General features: G+C 44.8%; 1 long non-coding RNA gene across 2 annotated transcripts in view; it reads right to left on the reverse strand.

Moving 5' to 3' along the window:
- Positions 1 to 7,257, reverse strand: part of LOC309346207 — a 59,388-nt gene extending 52,131 nt beyond the window's left edge. For both annotated transcript variants that reach the window (XR_014158465.1, XR_014158466.1), the window contains exon 1: positions 7,177 to 7,257. This is a non-coding gene — a long non-coding RNA (uncharacterized lncRNA). The remainder of the gene's footprint in view (positions 1 to 7,176) is intronic.

The following is a 7,257-nucleotide window of genomic DNA, read 5'->3' on the forward strand; positions in this document are numbered from 1 at the left end:
CAGGGACAAGTGCAAGGAAACAGGAGGTTGTTGCTGTGAAACAGGGGAAACTGGAGCGTATTTACAGAGGTCCAATTGCTCTTCACATGTGACCTGTAGCACACTGACCCCCAGAAGATCAAGAAATTCAAAAGCTGCTTCGTGGAAGTGGAATTGTACTTTCAGTTATCATGAATTTTAGGTACCCAGACTGGGCCACAAGAAGGGGCCCCTCCTCTCTCAGCAAAAATGATCAATCATAGTCAATTCCCATTTTTAAAGAAGCTGCATGGAAGCTAGTGGCTGGCCCCCAGCTGTCTTTTTAATATTTATTGACAACTAGAGTGTGTTTTTGACATAGATATTGGTAGAAAACACAAATGCAAAGAGAGCAATCGTTAGGTGCTGCTTTGTCTTTGTTTTTTTCAGTTCAGTTTTGTGGCAACTATAATGCATGTTGTTGCTGTTTTAATGCTGCATTCCACTCGCTCTCAATCGTTTTTGTCAAAGCTGCCTTGTGCCCAAGCAGGAAAGTAAATGATGTGGTCATATTTTCAAGAAAAGGGGCAGGGCAAGGTAGGGGGCAGGAGAGAGAAGTTCACAAACTAGCTCTTATATGCCATTAGAACAGGCCGGGGGGGGTGGCCCTTTGGACAGTGTGTGGGTTCCCATCTCTAGTGATCCATTAGAGTAAATTTTCATTTGGCACAAACAAATGATTGCTCTCAGTTTCTGGAATGTGCTGCACCAAGAGTGGTAGCTACACATTAACAGGTGGCACAGAAAGGCTGACTTCACAAAACAGTATGTCTCATGTTGCTGTTGGCAGCTGTCTGTCTTTAGAGACAATGGAGTGCGCCTCTTGGGGGGGGGGGAGTCAAAGCACTGCGATAGCAGCACTGAAGTGACCTCCCCAGGTCGCAAGCCTTGGCAGTGAGTATGGAGGTCCTGGGATGCCCAGATGACAAGACCTGGCCTTCCTGATGTGGACCAAAGGAAGGCAGAGCAATACATTTGGCACCAGCTTGGCTGCAGGAGTTGATAGAATAAGGTGTACAAGGCTCCATCCAACTGTCTTAGGGACTCCACTCCAAATTTGTGCAGGGTTTACTCCTTAGCCTTTTCTTCTCCCAAAGATATCCCACAAGACAGCAGAGGTTTAGGATCAGAGTCTTTCTTTTCCTAGACGGACTGCCTTCTCATGCTGACGAGCCCCAACTGCCTGCCACTTCCCTCTACAGCATGTGCATAAACCACCTTCTTGAACACTGGGCCCAGTATTGGTCTCATCTGCTCAATCTGCCAGAGCCTGTCTTCACATGCAGGGGAAGTTCCTAATTCACCAAGGGTTTCAGACCCATCGGCTACCCTCACCTGGTTTAACTCAGTTGGTCTTTAAGGTGCTACTGGAAGGAATTTTTTTATTTTGTTTTGACCATGGCAGACCAACACGGCTACCTATCTGTAACTGGTTTAGCCAGTCAGATAGCCATTTCTCAGGTGTGGCCATGGTTGCATGCTGACAGCTTCTAGGAGCCACAAGTGAGAACTGAGTACAGGGTGGGGACCAAAATTGGCCAAACTACCCCAGAAGAAACATAACGTGTGCCCTACCAGGGGTACTATCTCTCCCCTAACACTCCATACAACCCGTGTGTATAAACACAACATTCAAAGGTTTTTCTCTCCCACTCTTGCCTCCTTTATTCAGACACTCTTAAAATGTAATCCCATGCATGTCTACTCAGAATTAAGATCTTTTTCAGCCTGGGGGCCATATTCTCTACTGGGCAACCTTCTGGGGGCCATATCCTCATAGTGGGTGGGGCCAAATGCAAAAGAGGTCAGATAAACAAATGTGAATTTTACCTTAGGATCGTAAGGTAGTTTCTAACACACACAACATAATATTCTCCATTCAGTCAAGCAAGCAAGAAGCATTCTCAGAGTTTAAGGGCAACTTCCAGCCAGGCAAAAACACTCACAGAAAGTGTGGCTTGAGGGAGTGGCCTGGGTCCTTGCCCTAAATGAAGAGGAATCAGGGTGATGACCCTGACCCCAGAGCTCGGTAAATGATCCAGTGCAAAGAGCAAGCCTCCTTTGAATGGAGCCTTTGATCCATTTGCTCTGAAACAACTTTCTATATTTGAAGGAGATGCTGGAAATCAAAGGCTCAAAGCTCCTTAGTGTGGCCACTTAGACTGCCAAGAGAGTGGACCACGGAGGGCATCTGTTTGCATAAAATTGGTGTCTTCCTTATACACATACAAATGTAAGGCTGTTGTCACATTGCAGTTGGCCAGGTGTGGAGAAAAGGGGGTTGGCAAAGGGGCAAGTAGGGTTGGCAAATGGAATGAGCAGGGGTGGCAGACCCATGTGCTTGGGTGTGTCTCTGTATGTGGCATTAAGTGCAATTTTATAAATAATTACCATTATTTAAATAGGACAATACATCACACCATAGTGAAGATGACTGACCTGGTGGCCTGTGTGTGACTGCTCAATCTGCTGTCCAGGTGCTGCAAACTGTTGATGGGCAACTACTTCAAGCTCTTTGTCCCACTCCACACTCCTTTCTTACGGTTCTTTATAAATAGGACTTGGACCATGCAGCCCTTCAAGTAGATGACTACTTCAAAGAGAGGACTGTCCTCTGTAAATGAGGGCACATGGTCACCCTAAGCCTCATTCATAGTCCAAATCCTCCAGACTCTATCTTCACACATACAAGTGTGGCCTGTGCAATATTTAATAGATGCTTAAGGGTGTTTTCTGGTTCAAAGGGTGTGTGTGAAAAATAAGAAGTAGTAGTGAAAAGGCAGCACAGGAGATAAAACCGAGATTTATTGTTTTCTTTTACTTTTGTGGTCACAGGGGTTGTTTATGACCTTGGCCTAATAACTCGCAAACCAAAATCCACATTGATCTAAGGGAAGCATTACATTATCCTCCCCTTGGTGCCTGGAGAGTTTACTCTCCTTTCGCTCATTTCCTGTGACACAATGCCCCCAGCATGAGGGTGGGGAGGGCCCAATCTGTGTTACTGTTCTGCAGGCACACAGCAGGCGCACAAAAAATACTTCTGCCTGGAATTCTGAGTGCCAAAGAAACAGTTTCATGCAACCAAGTGCTATGTTGTTGTTATCCCACCCCAGGCACTGTGGACATGAAGAGCAAGAAGGTCTTCTGAATGAACAGCCATGTTGGATCATGCCAAAGGTCCACCATCTCCTGCATTCCATTTCTATCAGCTGCCACTCATCTCCTCCATGAATGAAAACAGGAATACAATCTTTACACCATTATAATGGTGCCAAGAGTTACTACCCAAGTCATAATACCAGGGCTGGGAGACCATATTTAGCCCAAGAGCTGCATCTCTTCATGGAAATCCTTCCAGGGGTCACATGGCAGTGATGGGTGGAGCCAAAGGCAAAAGTAGGTGGAGCTAAAGGCAAGGAGGGCAGAGCAACCATTTATTTATTTATTTATTTATTTATTTATTTATTTATTTATTTGGAAATATGTATGCTGCTTAACATTTTAGGACTTGTTGTTCTTATTGTAAAGTTCAATAAGCATTTGAGGAATTTTGTACTGGACATTGTTTTCACAATTTTTTTTTTAATGACTTTTAACTGATTTTACCTCTTTGTATTTTATCATGTCAAGTCTAGAGATGGGAAGGCCTGGGGGGGACCCAAAAATTTGGGGGGGGGAGAACCAGGGTTTTTTCCAAAGCCTTTTTTCCGGGGGGGGGGGGGAATGAAACAAACAAACAAATAAACCACATTTTGATATAGTTTGAATATTCCACATACTTTTTTTTTCAATTTTTCCGGAAAAAAACCTGGGTTTCCCCCCTATTTTTCTGGGATTTTCCCAGGCCTTCCCAACTCTAGCTGTCTCTTTGGGACTTTTTTTTTGGTATAATACTATTGAGAATAATATTTTTTGAAAATCTCTAAGCAGTTTACATTTTTAAGAAAAGAATACAACAATGGCAATCAATAAAACTTTCTTAAAAACTAGCTAAAAACAGCCGAAAACTATGTCGTCCATAAAGCCAAGACATGTACAAAATGGAGAATTAGGTGTCAGGGTGCAAGAACAGGCTTCTTGGGTAAACACACGTTTTTAAAAGGTTCTTAAAGGCCACCACTGTCTCCACCTCACAAATTACCTGAGGGAAGGCATTCCAGATTTGACTCTTACTTTTGTGCAGAAGGCCACACTCCATCCACGCTAAATCAGAGGGTTCTAAACACATACCCCACACATCACATCATCCAGGCAAACAAGAGACATCGTCACAGTTCAAGGACACATTTCAATCAGGCAAAAGAACCAGAGGAAGGAATGAAGGGTCCCAAGGGCCAGACAGAGGAGTCCAGTGGCCACATTACCTTCATCATGTCCAGTTTGGTCTGTGTTTCTTCCCCTATTATTAAATGCAGGAGCTCAAGTTAAATATTTAGGGCGAAATCCAATGTACAGTGGTACCTCAGGTTAAGTACTTGATTCGTTCCGGAGGTCCGTTCTTAACCTGAAACTGTTCTTAACCTGAAGCACCACTTTAGCTAATAGGGCTTCCTGCTGCTGCCGCGCCACCGGAGCCCGATTTCTGTTCTTATCCTGAAGCACTATTTCTGGGTTAGCGAAGTGTGTAACCTGAAATGTATGTAACCCGAGGTACCACTGTAGTGCTAACTCCCCTGTTCCGTCAACACAAGGATTCTTGCTTGCACAACAGAACACCGGCTGAGCACCCCCTAAATCTGTTCTGGATTTTCTCTCCAGCCTGCAGCTTTTTCCTCTAGGCCACATCACAGCAAACTCTGCTCTCAAACTTAGGCCTTTTCCATTTAACTATCTAAGAGCTGGAGGGGCTCCATCCATTTGTCATCTGGCATGGAGCCCCCTTTCCGTCAATCTCTTAGCGATCCATCTCCCAGGCTGGCCTGGCTATTCCTTGACTCAGTGTTGGATCTAGGAATTAGAAGGGGGCCCAGGCATTCAGCCTAGCCCTTCCCCCCTGCCAAAACTCATAACAATATACTTGAACTGAACCATTTTTACATAATGATGAACCCAAATTAGAGCAGCACCAAAATGTTTCAGGATTTAGCTCTCTGCTTGGATTGCATCATAGAGTCCTAAACTCCGGAAAGAAGAGAGAGAGAAAGATTATGGGTATTTGAGTCCTTGCTGACTGCTACTGACATTCTATATTTCTGTGATATATACTGTAAATCTGCTTCATTTTAAATGCAGAGCTAATGCCTTTCGCCCCTCTTCTGCAGGAAACTCTGCAAGGTTCCGGCTTTTAAAAAGGAAAAGAGTTTTACCCACCAGAAGATGACGAGTGGTACTGCAAAGCAAAATCTCCACTCTCAAGCCACTTAGAGGCATCGCTCAGCAAAGCTCAAGAAGATCTTTAAATATCACAGTAATTTATCAGCAGCGATGGGGAGATGATCAAATATTGGCTAAGAAGGAAGAAAGGGCGGGTTGCAAGAAGCAGATTTGCTAACAATGCAAATAACTGCTCCTGGGAATTCACGCAGGAATCTGTGTAATTTCTGTGCAGAGGTTCTCGATGCACATGTGTGAAATGCAGGCAAAAATGCAGGCAAACATGGAATGAAAATGCATTGGTGGCTCACATTTGGGAAAGGGCTCTAGTTCAGTGGGGGAGCATCTCTTTTGCATGCAAAAGGTCCTAGGTTAAATCCTCGGCATCTCCAGGTAAGGCTGGGAGGGAACTCAAGTCTGAAATCCTACAGAGCCACTGCCAGTCAGTATAGGCAACACGGAGCCAGATGGGCCTGCACCTCCTCTTCCTGTGCCTTGTCTTGTGCAAGCCATTCTGCTAGTGCAACTGGTACACAACTGAGATCCTTTAAGTTAGAGCTACAATGAATTCCTCCCATGGTGCTGGATGAGATGGGCTTTTGGACTGATCAACCCAGGACTCTTCTTAGAGGGACCACTTACTACACAACAAGCCCCTGCAAGGACCCTGATATATACAGATAGGTTCAAACTTGGAAGTTATGTTTGGGAATTAAATTATAATGCTGGTTGTAATTTAAGAAGAAATACATTTCCCCATAGCGTGCAGGAGACGTGGCTCTAGGGATTAACTCTGTGGCTGCTCAGTCTGCTGCCCAGCTACAGTGGTACCTCCGGTTACAAACTGAATTCGTTCCGGAGGTCCGTTTGTAACCCGAAACCGTTCTTAACATGAGGTGCACTTTCACTAATGGCGCCTGTTGCTGCCGCCATGCCGCCGCCGCTGCCGCCGCGCGACTTCCGCTCGGATCCCAGGGCAAAGTTCGAAACCAGGAGCATCTATTTCTGGGTTAGCAGAGCTCATAACCCAAAGCATTCATAAGGAGGACGGTACGTAACACGAGGTTCCTCTGTACTGCTAAGAAAAACCCACTGTGTTTCAATCAAAGCTGCGTATTAAGCTATCTATAGATGGTCAATTCACACGTGCAAATAATCATACAATGCTACAAGTTAATAAATGGGCCAAAGCTGTTCCAGCCACAATGTGTTCTCTAAGTTTCTTGTGTGTGGGATGCCTGCAAACTCTGTGTGAGGCAATGCAGGGATGGAGAACTTGGGGCCTTCCTGATGTTGTTGGACCCCAGCTGCCAACAGCCCCAACACCCAAGACTACCAATGATCAGGGATGATGAAATCTGTTGCCCAACAAGATGGACATGGGTAACCTAGCCCTGGGAAGCTCTGGGCAGCACGTGGAGGTCCTGAGCCAACCTCTGCATAAGAGATATCATCTCCCCTTTTCCCCTTGCCATCCACATCCAATATGATAGATTATCATCATCTGAACTATCTGATCAGGGGCTTTAATATAATGCAATTAAGATCATCATTTTAAGGGCATTTAGCTGAAATTCAAAGCCAGTCCTGCAGTCATTTGGCTGTGAAGGCATTGATTTTGATCCCCTGCACTTTCTCATTTTCAACAGAGTACCACTGTAACCAGGTTAATTTTTGTTAAGCGCATCAGTCAGGGTCTTTTTGCTCCCTGGCCAAACGATTATGTGTCTGTGGGCTTTGAATGATTATAATTGCAGTCCAACAGGAAAAAAAAGTCAGGATGTAATTTAAAGAGGTATTGACACCCCCCCCCAAAAAAGGTAGATATTTATTTCTACTCACAATTTTCACTTGCTCTCTTCTCAAAGTTCTTTAGGATTAAGAAAGCCAGTGAAAGCAATGCCCCTTTTATCTTGTTGAACC

The sequence above is a fragment of the Podarcis erhardii genome, assembly GCF_964252035.2.
Source record: "Podarcis erhardii genome assembly, chromosome: 7".
Taxonomy (NCBI): Eukaryota; Metazoa; Chordata; class Lepidosauria; order Squamata; family Lacertidae; genus Podarcis; species Podarcis erhardii.